This window comes from Ailuropoda melanoleuca, chromosome 18 (assembly GCF_002007445.2).
Source record: "Ailuropoda melanoleuca isolate Jingjing chromosome 18, ASM200744v2, whole genome shotgun sequence".
Taxonomy (NCBI): Eukaryota; Metazoa; Chordata; class Mammalia; order Carnivora; family Ursidae; genus Ailuropoda; species Ailuropoda melanoleuca.
In genome coordinates, this window is record NC_048235.1 from 34,936,699 (window position 1) to 34,954,359 (window position 17,661).

Genomic DNA, 17,661 nt, shown 5'->3' on the forward strand with positions numbered 1-17,661 from the left:
CTCAAACAGCTGCAATTTTAAAGTGTTACTGCTGTTGATTACAATAATAATAATAATACTAATAATTCTTCTTATTATTTTGAAAAAAAAAGAAAACTCTGGGGAATAGGGCTTTTCTTCAAAGCAGTTCCAAGTTTTGACAAATAACTATGGGGCTTTTTCAAGAAGCTGACAATGTTCTGGGGATGGGACTTTTTTAGGGCTTTAACCTGGTCTCCAAACCTTGTCTGGTAGGTGGGAGGCAGCTGGTTTTCAAGGCACATGCAGAACTGTGGGGATGGAGCTAGGAGTAAAAGTTACAGCGCCAAAGTCCCTGCTGTTCTGATGGGCTTTCCACCTATGGAGTTTCATTTCATCCACGACATCATGCCTTTCAAGTGTCAATAATGGATTAAATACACTAAATAAGCAGAGCATTTATAGTAAATACTAGCAAAGGAGTGTTTATGGTAGTGAGTGACAAATCAGCTCCTCCCGCTTTGCTAGGAAACACTGTGCTCAAGACTATGGGCACCAGACTTTTTGTCATTTGTGTCCACATTTGTCAGTTCTTTAAGAATTATGGTAAAAAAATTCATGTCATTTATATAGCACTTTACATATGCTTTTATATCCATTACCTCATCAAAACTCACAGCAACCTGTGAGTTTAGATGAGAGAAACTTGACCCCTGTATATCAGGACACTTTCTCAAGGTCACGCAGTGAGGTTCTGACACACAATCACAGCAGGATTCAGCCCTGAGGTTTCTGACCCAGGTTCATGGCTTTTTCCACAACATGGCTGTCTTTGTTGAAAAAGGAGTGAAATTCAAATCAATCATTTTCCACCATTAGGAAAGCTGCTCAAAATGCCTGGTGGGGAAGGAGTTGAAGCGAATGGCTTAAGTGAGGCTTTTCCGCACCATCTGTGGTTTCCTTGGCTTCATGATAGGACAGTCTCCTGGGTCACCCCGCTTCCCTTGGACTCCTCTGCTGCCTCCTCCTCTAGTAGCTGCTTATGGCGGATGCTCCTCAGCCCTTGGCTGTATCCGTTTTTCTCATGAACTCTCTTTCCCACAAAGTGGACTTCCTTTTTGACTTTCAGAGGAGTTCAAATCTGCTTGCAGCCTCAAGGTCTCTTTTGAGTTCGGTCCCCAAGGCTTCCTCCTTGCTGGGCATCTTTGTTTGGAATCCCACTCTTAGAGGGAGCTACTCTGTCCTTGAGCACAATAATCCCAAGTCACTGAATATGCATGCTCCGCGGCCAGAAGTTAGTCTTTGCAGAAACACTCCTCTGATTCTCTCTTTGGTGCAAGGGCTGGTCATATTCTGTCAACTTTAGTGAACGTCAACAACTGACAGCTTTATAGACTCTTGGCCTTCCAGAGTTCTGAAGTGGTTGTTTGGATTTTTATATATAAGGGTGGAATAGAGGATTTTGCTAGCGGACTTAGCAAAGCAAAAGCGGGTTATTTGGGTTTCATCAGTCTGTTGAGGAGAGGGACGGTTCCTCCCCAACTCTGCAATGTCCATGGAAGTCCTCTATGTTCCCTTCACTCCTTACATAATAAAATGAATTCCGAATGTGAATTCTTGTTCCTTTTACTTCTGTGATGTTATTAATATTTAAACCTTCAGGGATTTTGCCCAATTTGGGCTTCTTAGCCTGTGAAGTCCCAGAGGTCGGGAACACTAGGCAATCAACAAATGTTTGCTGAATGGATGAGTCTTTTCAACTCACTTTGCACAGAGAAGCACACAGCCACATGACACCCATCAATATCATTTAATGAATGTTCCTGATTTTAATGGTGCTCTAGATAAATTTAGGCCCTGGGTTCAGGAGCCTATACAAAGAACATAGTGTAGGGTGGTTTTTCGGAAAATAGAATTTTTGAAAAGAAGATTGTTTATACTATGCTCAGCTAGGTGAGGTTAGCCATCCCCCACCCCTACCTTTTTTCTGACATTTTATTTCCCTACAGCAAAAAAATGGGGTTCAATGAGAGGATCCCCCAAACTCAGTGGTTCTTACACTATATATAAAGGAGGGTGGAGGAAGGAGAGTAGCTGTCCTGCGTGTGGTTAGAAGGGTTCTGTGTAACTCCCAACTGGGATTGATCATATAGCACGGGCACAAGGTTTAAACAATGTTAGTTTAGAAAACTGAGAAGGCAGAACATGTACTTTTGGTCTAGTTGTATGTTTTCCTTCAGTGCCTTTTCCTTCCCCTGGATGACTCCACTCAGGTTCTAAGTGACAAGTGTTGTCCTTGAAATGAGGGATTTGAGGTTTTGATTAAAAGATATTTTTTTCTAAGGTCCTGATAGATGAATGTTTAATGTGTTTGTCTTTCTTCATAAGAGGAGACCTCTTATAAAGGAGAAGGCTCCTGGACGTGAAGAAAGAGTTATCCCTAAGTCAGGAATAATGAGCGTATTGATTTGGAGGAAAGAGCCCTCTTGACACTTCTCAAATCAAGTCACCCGAGGGACTGACTACCTGGCTGGCCTATACCTACGGCTGGCTCTGGGTGAGCGTAAGAAACGTGCTCATGAGGGGATGACATCATCGCTGCTGTCTCCCCAGCCTCCTTGGAATTAATAAGGCTCATTGTTCGACAGCCCAGAATCCGGGGCTTCACTTGCCTTCTTTATTTTCTTGCTTTTGCTCCCACTCCACCCCCAACCAGTCTGACACTTATTGAGGTGCAGAGGGCACCTGGTGCTGCTGCCACTGACTCCTGTCACTGCTTGTCAACTCCAATCACCCTTATTTTGTTCCTTCTCTACAGTCCATTAACAGCAGCTCTCAGAAGCCTGGGTGCTTACCTGCAGCCCCTGACCCTTGGCCTCAGGTATCATATAGCCCGAGAGTGATTCTTGATGAAAAAGAATAAGCAAACCTTAGCCTCTCTCAGCTCCCCATCACCTTCTAGAGGAGACGATTCTCAAAAGGGTGGAAAATCCTGAGATGTTTTATATATATATATTTTAAGTTAATTCTGCAGACTGCTGTGTTGGTGACATTTCCTTCAAACTGCAATAACTAACCTGTCACAGCCCTACAAATGCTGACAATACAGCACCATGTGGGGTTGACTTAATAAACCTCATTTACATTCATTTTGATTCACTCAGGCGTTGAAAAACATTTCACAGGAAAAACTAGGAACCTCTCCAAGACGACATGATGTTTGCTGATACGATATGAACAGACTTAATAGGCAGCATATATGAAAACATGCATTTCTGAGGTTATTAGCAAACTCAGTACTTTATTTTTTTAAAAGCATTTAAAAATTATTCTTTTGGATGCTGGGCTTCTAAGCTGTGAAATGTGTCACCATTTACAGAGTCTTTCTGTTGAGCAGGTAGTTAAGGAATAGGTAACACTCTCTTGAGATGTGAACTTGGACAAATTCTTAACCTCTCTGCAATCCCAGTTGTTCCATCTGCTCAATGGGCATCTTTAGAATACCTGTTTACCTAACTCTATCAGTCAGTTGTTGCAATAGTGCTGCCTAACAAACATTCCTAAAATGCGGTGGCTTACAACTGCAAGCATTTATTTCTCATTTACAGGTCTGTGGGTACATGTGGCTCTGCTGGAATTGGATAGGATCAACAGTGTGTAGTTCCAGGCTGTGGCTTGAATTTGGATCATGCTCAAAATGTCTTCTAATTCTCCTTGGATCAGCAGATGCCTGGGACATGTTTTCCTGAAGGTAACAATACAAGAACCAAAGTGAATCACAGGAGCACATAGAAAGGTTCTGCACATGTCATGTTTCCTTACATTACATTGGCCAAAATGTAAGCCACACAGCCAAGCCCAAAGTCAATGAGCATGAAGCTGTATTCTCCTCCTTCTTTACTGGGAGGCACGTCAGGGTCACAAGAAAGAAGGAAAAGGTAAAGAATTGGGAATACCTCCTACTGCAGCTCACAGAGACCTTTTGAGAAAAGGAGCAGATGTATTTGAGAACTCTGTAAATTGCAGAGTGTCACACAGATGTTAAGTCTTCTGTGACAGTTCTACATGGGGGTGCTTTCTCCCAATATGACTGTTCTCTGGTTACCTGATGTTTGTATGTGGGTGGGGTGCCATCCTCTTAGCCACCCAAGCTGAGACGTTGTCATCCTATTTCACTCCTTCCTTCCCCTCATCTGCCATGTTGCATCACTATTGAGGAGTCTATCCAGAGATAATCACTTGTCTGCCTCTTCTTTTCTATTTTCTCTTCTTTTCCTCAGTTTCAGCCCCTTCTTACCTCTCATCTCTTCCCTAAAACTTAGCTCCTAACTGACTGCTCTTAACCCAAGTTCTCCCTACTCTGATCTATCCTACACAGCATTGTTGGATTCATTTCCCTGTTGTGTGGCTTTCGTCATCACCCTTCCGCCTTAGGATGGATTTTCCAGATGCAGAGGTAGAGACAGGAATTCTTGTCCAAGTGATTTACCGAAGGAATGCCCTCAAGCAAAACTTCTTAGGGAATAAGGGAAACAGAAAACAAGAAGCAAAGACAACAACAAAAAAACCCAGCACAGAGGAAGAAGATGGGCTGATATCTAGCCTCAGCCTAATTGCACAGGGAGCTCTGGAGCATAAATTGCACCAAAGAAGTTGTTCCATACAGAGGCAGGAAGACTGGGCATTTATTCCCCTTAGAGTTCATCACTGGCCACAGGCCATTCCTCCTGAAAAGCACAGGAAATGCCCTAGAGGAAGGTTCTGGTGTGAACCATTAGAGATGTCTGGTTGAGTACCGCTCTGCACATGTACACATTTGATGCAGAGGGGAAGCACCAGAAAGGGTAGACAGAACAATTCCTGGGCCCAAACAGAGCTAGGAATAATTTATATACCCCCTCAGTCATTTCCATATGTTCGGGAGGTTTTTTTGGTTGTTGTTGTTATTGTTCTATTTTCTGGGAAATTTTCTGGAGTTTAGATTCCACACTTCAGTTAATTTTTAAAATCTCTGCTATTATATTTAAAATGCATAAGATCGCTTTATTCTTAGATTATAATTTTTTAAATATATCTTCTCTCTTTTGTCTTAATTAATCTTGCCTAAGACTTCTATAGCTATTAATCTCTCAAACAACCATATTTTGGTTTGTTAATTTTCTCGATTTTGTTTATTACTTTTCTTATGGGGCAGTTCAACTTCATTACATCTTAGCTCCAAATCTACCTTTGATTGCCCTGCTTGCAATTCTGGGTCATGTCTTCCCCATCTGCTGATACAAAATTAAGCTTTGTCAGTAGAGGGCGCTAGAGGGACATTGCAGGAGGAAGGGGCTTCTCTTCCTGGTTGCAGTACACGTTTCTTCCGCCTGGCTCCAATATTGCACAGGACACACAGTGGAACTCACCCCTAGCAAGTTTTGGGGGTACTTCTGCAGGCACTTAGCCTGTGAGTTCTATGTGTGCTCCAGCTGGCGTCTAGGTGATGAATTCAACAGCAACCATCACAGGCAGCTTCCAGAAGACTGTTGTCAACATTCCAGTGGGCAGATTCTTGCTCACCAGGCTTGGCCCACTGGCACTCTGGTGGAGGTTTTCCTGCTTGCTGGTCCTGTCCTGTATTTCCCTGACCATTAACACTGCCCAGTACCTGTGGATCAGCTCTGGCTTGGGGCAACACCCCAGCAAACATCTTACCATCGAGTGGTTTATAATCACAACCTCTTCAACAAAGCCTGAAACTCATATCTGAGATCTTTGGTGATAGCTAGTTAATCACAGTGTTCCTTGGAACAAAATGGCTGGGCAGCGTACTAAAGTATTTCTTGATCTATGTAATAGAAAAATCTGTTACTCTGGCCAAAAACTTGACTTGAGTCACCAGTTTCCAAACTTAAATCAATGAGCAGACCCAGAACCTCTTGACAGAAGGGGACATTGGATCCCCCAGAGGAAGGAACCTGCTATATTTTTGCAAGTAGTCACTGTAAGTCCAAGTCTAACCCAAAAGGAGCCAGGGCCATTTACTGGGGTGACTGTGTAATACCCAAAGCTTTTGGACATTATTAGACACTGGCCATGAATTAACACTAATTCCTGGGCAACCAAAATGTGAGTCTGACCCACCCAAGTGGGGGCTGTAGTAATCAAGGAATAAATGGAGACTCAGCTGAAGTTTGACTCACAGTGGGCCTAATTTATCCACAGGCCCATCCTGTGGTGTATGTCCCCAGGTTTGAATGTAACTCTGATACATGTACTTGGAAAGTGTCCACCACATTGACTCCTGGATCCATGAGATAGGAAGGGCTTAGTAGAAACCCTTGAAACTTCTCCACACCAAGGTAATAAATCAGAAGCAATATAGCATCTCTGGGGAAATTTCAGAGACATATGCCATCATCCAAGCATTGAAAGAAGAAGGAGTGGTGACAGCAATGCCCATTGAACTCACCTGTTTGGCCTGGGCAGACATTGGGTGGCTATTGAAAAATAACTGTGGACTGTCAAAAATGGAATGAGGTGGTAATTTGGAATGCAGCTGTTGTCAGTGTTGTACCACCACTGGAGCGAATCAGCGTAATTCCTGGCATTTGATATGTAATTACTGATGTAGCTAATACTTTTTTCTCCATACCAATTTGAAAGGAGCACCAGAAGTGGTTTGCTTTTACCTGGCAGTGCCAACAGTGTATCTTCACAGTGCTGCCCCAGGGCGATGTCAGTTCTGTTCTCTGTCATGATATAGACCGCAGGGATCTGGGCTATGTTGACATTCCACAAACATCGCACCTCATGGATGGCATTACACTGATTGGATGATGAGCAGGAAAGTAGCAGCATTTTAGATGCCTGAGCAAGACATATGCAAACTAGAGTTGGTTTCTCAGCACCCCCAGGGGAAGTTGCTTTGTGAGTTTTGTCTTTATGTCGTTGGCCAGTTTTCTGCCAGCCAGTCTCACCTCTTTGCCCCCTCACTGGGGCTTTCCTGTTTGTCAATCTAGGCCTGTGGTTCCTGCCAGATGGGGACATACTCTGGTCCAAGGAAGACCAGAGAACTTCTCTGGCATCCAATGGATGGCGACCACCCTCTCTCTAATGATGTCTGATTTCTAGCCTTGAGGAGGGACCCCCCCCCCCATTTTATGGCTTCCTTGGGGACCCCCTCTCAGACTTTAGGCATTCTTTAGAGTTCTCTTTTTATCCCCACTGTAGGAGGTAATTCCTTGCAAATAGTTAATAATTACTTACATTAAGCATTTCTTGTTCAAATTACGTTTCTGTTTTTCTGACTGGATCATGATTAATATACTTATTTTTAATGTTTCCTCTCTTATTTCTTTGGACTTAATCTGAGCCTTTTTCTAGTATCTTTTGTTGAATCCTTAGCTTATTTGTTTTTGACCTTTCTTGATTACCTTTTTTTTTTTAAGATTTTATTTATTTGACACAGAGAGAGAGAGGGAGAGAGCACAAGCAGGGGGAGTGGCAGGCAGGGGAGAAGCAGGCTCCCTGCTGAGCAGGGAGCCCGATGTGGGGCTCAATCTTAGGACCCCAGGATCATGACCTGAGCTTAACCAACTGAGCCACCCAGGTGCCCCAAGATATCTATTTTTAATTCAATGACTATTTAGTAATACATATTTAGTTTCCAAACATGTGGGATATTTTTTTAAATTGCTTTGTAATTGATGTCACATTGAATTGTGTTATGGTCTAAGAACTTAGTTCTGGTATCTAATTTGGGGGGATTTATTGGGTTTCCTTTGTGGTCCAGTATTCAATTTAGATTTATAAATGCTCTGTACATACTCAAAATAGCCCAGATTGTCTATTCATTTTGGGTAGAATTCTGTAAGTGCTGAAACTCATTATTTCTGTTGTTCAGCTCTCTTACATCTCTATTCATTCCTTTTGTCTGCTTGGTCTGTCTGTTTTGGGGAGAGGCTTGTTGAAATCTTCCACTGCGATTGTTGATTTGTCCCTTTTTCCTCTAATTTAGGTCAGTTGTTACTTTTAATATTTTGAGCCTGTATTGTTCGTGTGTTCATGTTCAAAATGCTCATATCTTTTTCTGGAGAGTCCTTTCACCAGCATATGATCCCTTTTTCAGCCCCTTAGGATTTTTTTGCATCTGCTTGAAAGTCTATTTTGCCCAGTATTCAAAGAGCTAACCCCGATTTATTTTTGTTAATGTCTTCGAGATATTTTGTTTTCTGTTTCTACATTTTCAACTTCTCTGGTTTTGGTTTTTGTTGTTGTTCTAAGCGTGCTTCCCACAGACATCGTATTGTTAGGTCATTTTAAATATCTAATCTGAAAACTTTTCTTTTGGTCAGTGAGTATATTAGTTTGCTCAGGTTGCCGTAAAGAAACACCACACACTGGGTGGTTTAAACAACAGATATCTATTTTCTCACCATCTGGAGGCTGGAAGTCCAAGGTCAAGGTGTTGGTAGGTCTGGTTTCTTCTTGGCCATTCGCCTTGGCTTGCAGATGGCTGCCTTCTCCCTCACACGGCCTTTCTTCTGTGCTTGGGCATCCCTGGTGTCTCTCTTGGGTCCTCATGTCCTCCTTTTATAAGGACAGCAGTCAGATTGGATTAGGGCCCACCTAACAGCCTCATTTTAACTTAATTACCTCTTTAAAGGCCCTATCTCCAAATACAGTCACATTCTGGGGTATTTGGGGTTGGAACTCCAGTGTATGCATTTTGAGAGAACACAATTCAGTCCATGAGATTCATCCATGTTTATTTACAGTAATGACTATTATATTAGGATTTATTACATCTTGTTTCATATTTTCCATTTGCTCTGCTATACCTACCCCCCCATCCCCTTTCCTGTTTCCAGTTCAATGTCTTTTATCTTCCTTTAATTCTGGAAGATATATCATAATTATTTGTTTTATTTCTTATTGCAAGACACAGCATATGAGTTTATGCAAAACATATATGTAGAGTCTGAATACAGTTTTAAAAACCCACCCAGGTTCTCACCGCAAGATCAAGAAATAGAATATCACCAACTACCCAGAAGCACCCTGAGTGTATTTTCCCATTATATCTCCTCCCCCTCCTCCTAGAAATGACCACAATTCTTAATTTTGTTTTAATTATTTTTTTTTACCACCCAATGTGTATTCCTCCACAGTGTATTATTTAGCTTTCCCTGATTTTTATCTTAATATAAATGGAATAATATTGTATTATTTTCTTTAAATTATGTACTTATTTTGGTTAATATTATGTTTTTGACATCTGTACATGCGAATAATTAAAGCTGTAGTTCATTCCTTTTCACTGTTTTTTTAAAAATATTTTATTTATTTATTTGAGAGAGAGAGAGAGAGCACAAGCGGGGGGAGGAGCAGAGGGAGCGGTAAAGGCAGATTTTCTGCTGAACAGGGAGCCTGATGTGGGGCTCTATCCTGGGACTCTGGGATCGTGACCTGAGCTGAAGGCAGATGCTTAGCTGGCTGAGCCACCCAGGTGCCCCATTCACTGTTCTATATTCCATTGTACGGACATGCCACAATTTATTTATTCATTATGCTCTTGGTGGATATTTGATTTTTCCCCAGGTTTTTCCTATGAAGGATAACACTACCATAAACACTGTTTTACATATTTCCTGGTACATGTGTTTGAGAATTTTTCTATGATCTATGTCTAGCGGTGGAATTGCCAGGATGTAAATTATATGCATGTTTAACTTTATGTCGCCCTGTCTGATCCAATGTATTTTCCAAAATGGTTGTACCCATTTGTATCCGACTAGCAGTTGGTGTGAGTGCCTGTTGTTCCATATCCTTAACAAAAGTTTCAGAATTTTTAATTAGTTCATATCTTCATAACTGCTTCAATTTTTTTCTTCCTGTGCCATCCCCCACTCCTATTTGCCATTATTAATACTTCCTTAAGATGTATACGTTTGCTTAAAAAATTGTGTTTCCATCTCTTGCCACTTTCTGGAAAATTTCCTCACTTGGGCCTCTCAATTCCTTAATTCATTTATGGATGTATCCATCATAGACATTATGCCATTTCTACTTTTATTTCTACTATCATTTTTCCTATATAATATTTCTACTTGGTTCTTTTTTTAATGATTTCTTGTTCTTTTGTACAATTCATATAGCTTCTCTTATATCCTCAAGTACAGTTGACCCTTGAACAGCATGAGTTGGAAATGTGCAGGTCCACTTCTCTGCAGATTTTTAAAAGTAAATACAGTACAGTACTGTAAATGTATTTTCTCTTCTTTGTGATTTTCTTTTTTAATCATTATCAATCATTATTTTCTTTTCTTTTTCATCATAATAAGTGTAGTCTTTAAACTCCATCCCCTATTCCCCCCACTCCCACCCACCTCCCCTTTGGTAAGCATTGGTTTCTTCTCTATAGTTAAGAGTCTGTTTCTTAGTTTATCTCTCTCTCTTTTTTTCCCTTTGCTCATTTGTTTTGTTTCTTCAATTCCACACGTAAGTGAGATAATATGGTGTTTGTCTTTCTCTGGTGTTTGTATTTCACTTAGCGCTATACTCTCTGGCTTTATCCATGCTGTTGTAAATGGCAAGATTTCATTCTTTTTATGGCTGAATAATATTCCACTGTATATATTTTATAACCATATCTTCTTTATCCATTCTTCTATTGGTGGACACTTTGGCTGCTTCCATACTTTGGCTATTATAAATAATGGTGCAATAAACATACAGGCACATGTATCCCTTTGAATTAGTGTTTTTGTATTTTTTTTGGGAAATACCCAGTAGTGCAATTCCTGGGGGTAATTCTATTTTTAATTTTTTTGAGGAACCTCCATACTGCTTTCCACAATGGCTGCATGTTTACATTCCCTTCAACAGTGCAAGGGGGCTCCTTTTTCTCCACATCCTCCCCAATACTTGTTGTTTCTTGTGTTTTTGATACTAGCCATTCTGACAGGTATCAGATGATATTGTAGATATTGATTTGCATTTCTCTGATTATGGGTGATGTTGAGTATCTTTCCATGTGTCTGTTGGCCATCTGTATGTCTTTGAAGAAATGTCTGTTCATGTCTTCTGTCCATTTTTAAATTGGATTGTTCGTTTTGGGAGTATTGAGTTGTATCAGTTCTTTATATATTTTGGATACTAACCCCTTGTGATTTTCTTAATAACATTTTCTTTTCTCCAGCTTACTTTATTATAAGAATACAGTATATAAAACATATAACATAGTATATAAAACATATAAGTCATGTGTTAAGTGATTATGTTATCAGTAAGACTTCTAGTTAACAGGAGGCTATAAGTAGTTAAATTTGGGGGGAGTCAAAAGTTGTATGTGGATTTTTTGTTGTTTAGGGGGTCAATACCCCTAACTTCCATGTTGTTCAAGGGTCAACTGTATATCTTTAATGCCTATTTGAACTTCTTGTTCTGTATAATCATTTTGCTTTGAATGGTATATGTTGCTCATTTTGCTGTCTTTTTTGTAAATAGTTGTGCTGCTTGGGTGTCTTGGCCTGCAGGCTCAAGCTCCTTTGGGGAAGAGGGGTCTTGCTCATTGAACTTGAGGAGAAAGTAGGGGATGAACACCAAGGTGAAGGGACTCAAGCCCCACAGAATTATCACTGATTGCTCCCAATTGCCTCCAGGTTTATCAAGTAACTTCTCTATTCAGTATTTTGCCTTTAAATTCATAGAATGAAGCATGCATGAGGGGAGAGTAAATGCCCACAGAAAGTTGTTCCGGCTGTATCTACATTCCTCACTCCTCATCCCCAGAGTTCTTTGGCACCATCTTGACATTATTCTGCTGATAGACCTCCTGGAGGTGGAGCCCAGCAATCTTTGTCCTGACAAACCTTCTATGTAATTCTCCAGGTTGATTCTGGGGGAGAGAGCCAATAGTCTGAGCTACTTTTCTGCCTTGGCAAGAACTGGAAACTTATTTCAATGTTCCCATTTTTGAATATTCCCCGTTCCTCTTTCATAAATGTAATATCTTCACTTCCCCTTTTGAAATGATTTGTTGTTTTTATTTTCTTCTTAAAGTTTTCTCCTCTTTCTTACTTCCTTAATTGTCTTCACTTATTCCAAGTTTCTTATTTCTGTTTTGTTTGCTTGTTTTAGTTTTGGGCCTTCTTCTTTCTTGTTGAGGATTTCCTCACATGTCTGGTAATCACTGAATGTCTGTTTATCATTAAGGGGTGAGGCTGATGGGAAGCTTTCCCCATGGGAAGCCTGCATGGGGCTTATGGGCTGGACAGATTTCCTGTAAGCTGATCGGGCTGTGACCCAGCCATTTCATCTGGGATTCCCCCCACCGTTAGTGCTGCTAAGTACAGATATTTTCTCTTTGGCCCATCCATTTACCAAGGAAGAATACTTAAACATCCTGCCTAGGATATAGCAGCTTGGCTGACAACTTTTGGGCAGCTGGGATGTGAGTTGAGGGGGAAGGTCAATGTTCTGCATGTCAACTTCACCCAAGCCTTTAGTAGTTGACTACTATTTTCAGCTACTGCTGCTGTCCTTGATGTCAGACCCATCTGGCTCAGTCTCCACATAGAACAGTAGTTCTCAGACTTCAGCCTGCATCAGAATCATCTAAAGGGCTTATTGAAACACAGATTGCTGAACATCATCCTGCAGCTTCTGATTCAGAAGGTCTGAGAATTTGCATTTTTTACTAAGTTCTTAGGTGATGCTGATGCTGCTGGTCCCAGGCCACATGCTAAGAAGAATTGCTATAAAGTGACCCTAGCAGAGAAGGAGCCACCTGGCTACATGGGTGGAATAGGGCGTCTACAAGCCTGACTACTTCTTTTAAGGACTTTTAACCAACACTTATATGTTTACTCCTGTCCTGCACCCCTGCTTCAGAGGTATTTGGTGTCTTTAATTCCTGAGCTGTTTGGGGCCACAGTGTGAAGTGGCCTGGCTCTTGAGGGTTCATTCTTACTGCCAGTAGAGATTTTAGCTTTCTCTTGTCTGGTAGTTAAGCAATCATTTATCTACTTGCTTCCCTTCTTCCAAAATTTTGTTTACATGTCTTGTTGGCTATGACTTCATTTGTTTTCTTTATGAATTTGTTGAACTTTTGTTTTTTTTTCTTTTTTCCCCTTTTTGTTGTCTTCTTAGTGTCATTAGTCAGAACTGAGCAGAATGAAATACATGTACTCAATCAGCTCTCCCTCTACCTTACTTCTAAGCCGCCATCAGCTCTCACCTGGCAATAAATAATCTTTTGCAATGATGAATGAATGAACTTTGACACGCAGTGAGGAATACAGTTATGAGGGATGAAGCATGACACAGCTAAGCCTCACTGAGATGCATCTCCATCTTGTTCATATAAACATCTCTTCAAGTTTCAGACGTCAGATGCTGAATTATCGCTTTAAGCAACTTTCAGGGTTTAATTAAAGTACAAGGTCTGACTGGCAGGACTTGAGATGAATTTCACTGTCTCAGAGGCAAGCTGAGATGTCGCTTCAAATTAAGGGAATAAAACAATCCCACAGAGGTAGTAAATGAAATAAAAGAGCTTGTTTCAGAAAGGAAGGAGGGAAGGGGGAAATGGAAGCTAATATGTGCATGTTCGTTATTGTTGTGTGGGTGTATGCCATTCAAAATTTGGAAGACTTCATAACAGGGCTCTGACCATAGACCAGTTGGCTTTTAAGGCGATTTTTGTCATTTTGCTGATTGTTTACTTGAAACAAATGTTTCTGCATCCAGAATTATCTGTGAAACCTAGGACTCAATAAACCAGAGAACAGTTAAAAAAGTTTTGTGCTCATGAGCACTGGGTATTTCCATGCAATCGATTATCCATAAATTGAATAATTTAATTTGCATTAAGGCAATTCACTATTGAAGCTGACAAAATGGGCAATCCTTTTATAGCGTGAAACTTCTGGAGGCACAGAGTGGTGAAAATGATAATCAGCATCTCTGCCACCTGTGTCCGCACCCACATAAAATTTCACTTTAACACATCCTATGTCTGTGATGGACGATTACAAGTCGCATTGCTTCAAAGGGGAACTTCCTTCCCCCTCCACTCAGAGTGATGTTCAGTCTGGGACAGCAAATAACTTAACTGAAAAATTGGTCAACTCCAGTTAAACACTTAACAGGTGGGGCCAGCAAACAGCTGTTGATTCTATCAAAATTCATTCTTGAAGAATGCCTATCATCCTGGTCTTTGTTCTTTGAGCCCACATCTCTCAGAAATGTTTCCTCTTTTGGTCTTTCCCTTTGTTCTTTTGACACAGACAGTGGCCTCAGGGATGCTGTGTGGTTTTATTGGCTGTTGGTTTTCTATTCTCTGAGATGTTTCCAGTCAAACCCTTGAGTTGCTCACTTGCTTTTTCCACTTCTCTCCCTCCTTGTCTCTCCCGCCTTGCTCCTTCCCCCCTCAAGAAAACCAAGGGAAATTGACAAGCAGCAGGACAGGGGAAATTGAGCTATATTATTTCTCCTTCGGGAGCCTTACTTTGCTGCCTTTATCTGAAAGCTATCATTTTCTACATCTCTTGGCAAGAGTTCTCATCGACCAGTGACCCCTAAATGCCTATGCTGATCAATAGTCCCGGTATCTTATTGACATGCCCATTGACAGCTCTCACCGAGCGCAGGAATCAGGAATGGCAGCCAATTGCAATCCGTTCAGTCTTCTTGAGAGGCAGGGAAGGCCCCGCGTTGATATTGACGCTGTAAATGGAGACAGTTTACTTAGCGCTCAGGGAAGATGCATTTGTTAAGGAGACCGATAGATCTCATTACTATTTAAGGGCAGAGGCTTTTCTGGCAGCCCACGGGGCTTGCTTATATCAAGCCTTCCCACTTGCAGAGCCTGGCAAAATACACCCTGAGTGATTTGTCTACCCCCTCACCCGCATAAAAAGAACCATAGGATGGAATTGAATGTAAGCAAGGGGGTGGACACAGGATTCAACAATGGGAGGCCTTGACCATGGCATTTAGTTAGGCCTTTGGTTCATCAAAGCTTCAGTTCCCTCTCACTGATGAGTGGCAGGGTATCTGTCTAAGAGCGTGTGGCATCCTGTGCTCTCCCTGAGCAAAGGCAAAATGAACAATCACGGGCTTTCAGGGCAAGAAGGGGTTTGGGATTTTAGAATTTATCTGCCCCCATTTCCTAGTCACTGTGGGAGTCCCTATGCCAGCATCCCCTTAATATGGTCACCCTGCAGTTTGTTGGTCCCCTTCAGTGACATGGAACTCGCCAATTCGAGAAATAGTCCATGTCATCATTTGGTGGCTGCAGTAGTGGGGAAGGTCTTCCTTCTCCACGGTTGAAACTTGTCTGCCTGTAGCTTCTGCTCCTCGCCCCTACATGGACTTCCTGTAGCTCTGTCCATACGCTAGAGACACTAACTTGTCATTTAGCTGTCATCATCGCTGATCCTGTCAATAAGTCTTCACGAAGTCATCCTCTTACTTCCACCCCCATTCCTATTTTCCAGATGGGAAACCTCAAGCTTGAGAACTTAAGTACTTCGCTCAAGGACACAGAACTGGAATCTGGGTGTGCTGGATTCCCTGTTCTTTCTGCGGCCCTGTCTTGTCTCCTGTCATGCAGAAGAGCTGGCCTGATTTTCTTTCCCTTTTTATCCCCCTAAACAGTATAATTCGTTTCCAAAGAGTAACACACCACTTCTGTAATTTGATGACTCTGGTTCTCAAGAAGCAATTATTTTACTTTGTTCCTTGAATTGCCTCTGGATCACTATTTTCCAACTCTCTCAACAAAAATCTTTGACTCAGCTGCCTCCCTATGCAGCACTAGTACCCCCAGCACCAAGCTCCTTCCAGCTGTGACCAAGCTCTATCAATTCTCTCTCCCTTCTACTTTCTTGCCCATAGGGGAAAGTGGGTACAGCTTGCTCACATAAACCATCATAGGGCCAAGACTAAGACAAAGGCAGAGGAGGGTTATAGCTGGACCAGTCAAGGTCTCTGCTAAGCCCTGGAGATTGAGGGCATGTTCCTATGTTGGAGATAGGGTAAGACTGCAGTTTGCGATGTGCGTGGGGAGACGAAGGCAAGTGCTTTGCATTGGCCTGTCCAGTCTCCATTATGAAGGAATGGAAGCTGGCGGGAACAGAACATACAGCGGAGTCCAGCTGCTTGGCTGGAAATTTGATGTGACCCTCTTTGCTGGACACCTGTGCCTTTGAGGTCTGGGGCGGGGGTAGAAAAGCCCTAGATTACCTGCAGTCTCTAGATGGAAGAGGATCATGGCAAAGCCCGGCTACCCAGGGGATTTTGAAAGTTGCTGCCAACACTTCTATCCTTGGATACCTTGGGCTTTTATGAATCCCACTGGGACAATTGAGAGGTAATGACTGGGACCAGAAATAATGAGTAGAAGTGGCAGAGAAGCAGATTTTGAGGGGAAATTATTCCCAGGTGAGGGCTGAGTGGAAGCTGCCTATGAATGGTCTGTGGAGGCACCCTTTCCAGGGTTAGTAAGCCATGGTTTTAATGCTGGTTTCGAACATGCAGATATATGGACATATTGTCTTCTAAACGTACTGCGAGTTAAAGAATGCCACAGACTGCAGATGATCTGCTTACATATTGGGACGCCATAAAGGGGCTGGACAAAGGCAAAGACTAATGTTTTCCCTGCCTCAGGCTGGACCACTGCCACCATCCATCAGAACTATTCTAACACCTCATTCATCTTCCTGTCCTTCAGCTTTTTGACTTGCCATCTGACTGTCACACACCTGCAGGGTTGGATTATGTCACTCTCCTCCATTCTCTGTTGCATTGAGAATAAGGTCAAAGTTCTCCACTACGGCATTCAAGATTCAGCATGGTCTACCCCAACTTCATGTCCCACCACGTGACTCAGACACCCTGTGATGAAGTCACACTAGAGCAGTTGCTTGGCCCTGAACATGCCAAGCACCCCCATGACTTTGTGCCTTCCTTTCTGCTATTTTCTCTCCTTGACCAGCTTTTCTCCTTGCTTTTTGGCCTGTTGAATTCCTATTCATTAGCTGAGACTCTGCCCGGAAACCTTTTCTGATTCCTCTCATGAGAATGAACTCTGCCTTTCGCACTCCTACTCTGTGGATATACTTCCTAGAACATTTAATTCACTCTGATGAGTATAGTGATTATTTTTGCATATCTTTGCTAGAGCACTGAAAATGAAGACTGTAACTCTTTGGACATTTTATATCTGGGGGGTCCCAAGAGAGGGCCGCCCACATAGTAGGTATCAATGATTAGAACGTGATGGGTAGGTACTGGTGCTGATTGTGGCCAATCAATACCCTGGGCTCTGACAGTAAGAAAGAGTCTAGCGCTCAGCTACATCCATACCCTCCTCTTCTTCAGGGGCACGTGCAGCTAGTCCATTGTTCCAGATACCCTAGTGCTTATGGATAGGCCAATAGGATGTGAGCAGACATGAGGAACACTACTTCCAGGTCTGCCCCTCTCACAGCCTCCGTTCTCTGTATGGACTGCAGAAAGGTCCAAGGACCTCAACATGTTGGTTCTAAACAGAGAAGTAAAGTGGCAGAATAAAAAGCACCTGGGCCTCTGAAGTGCTCCATGCCTCCACCATCACCTCACCGTGGCTCTGAACTATGGGAGACATAAACTCTTATAGCGTGAAGTCCAGAAAATTTGATGTGGCTTAGAAAGCAGCTAGCCTACACC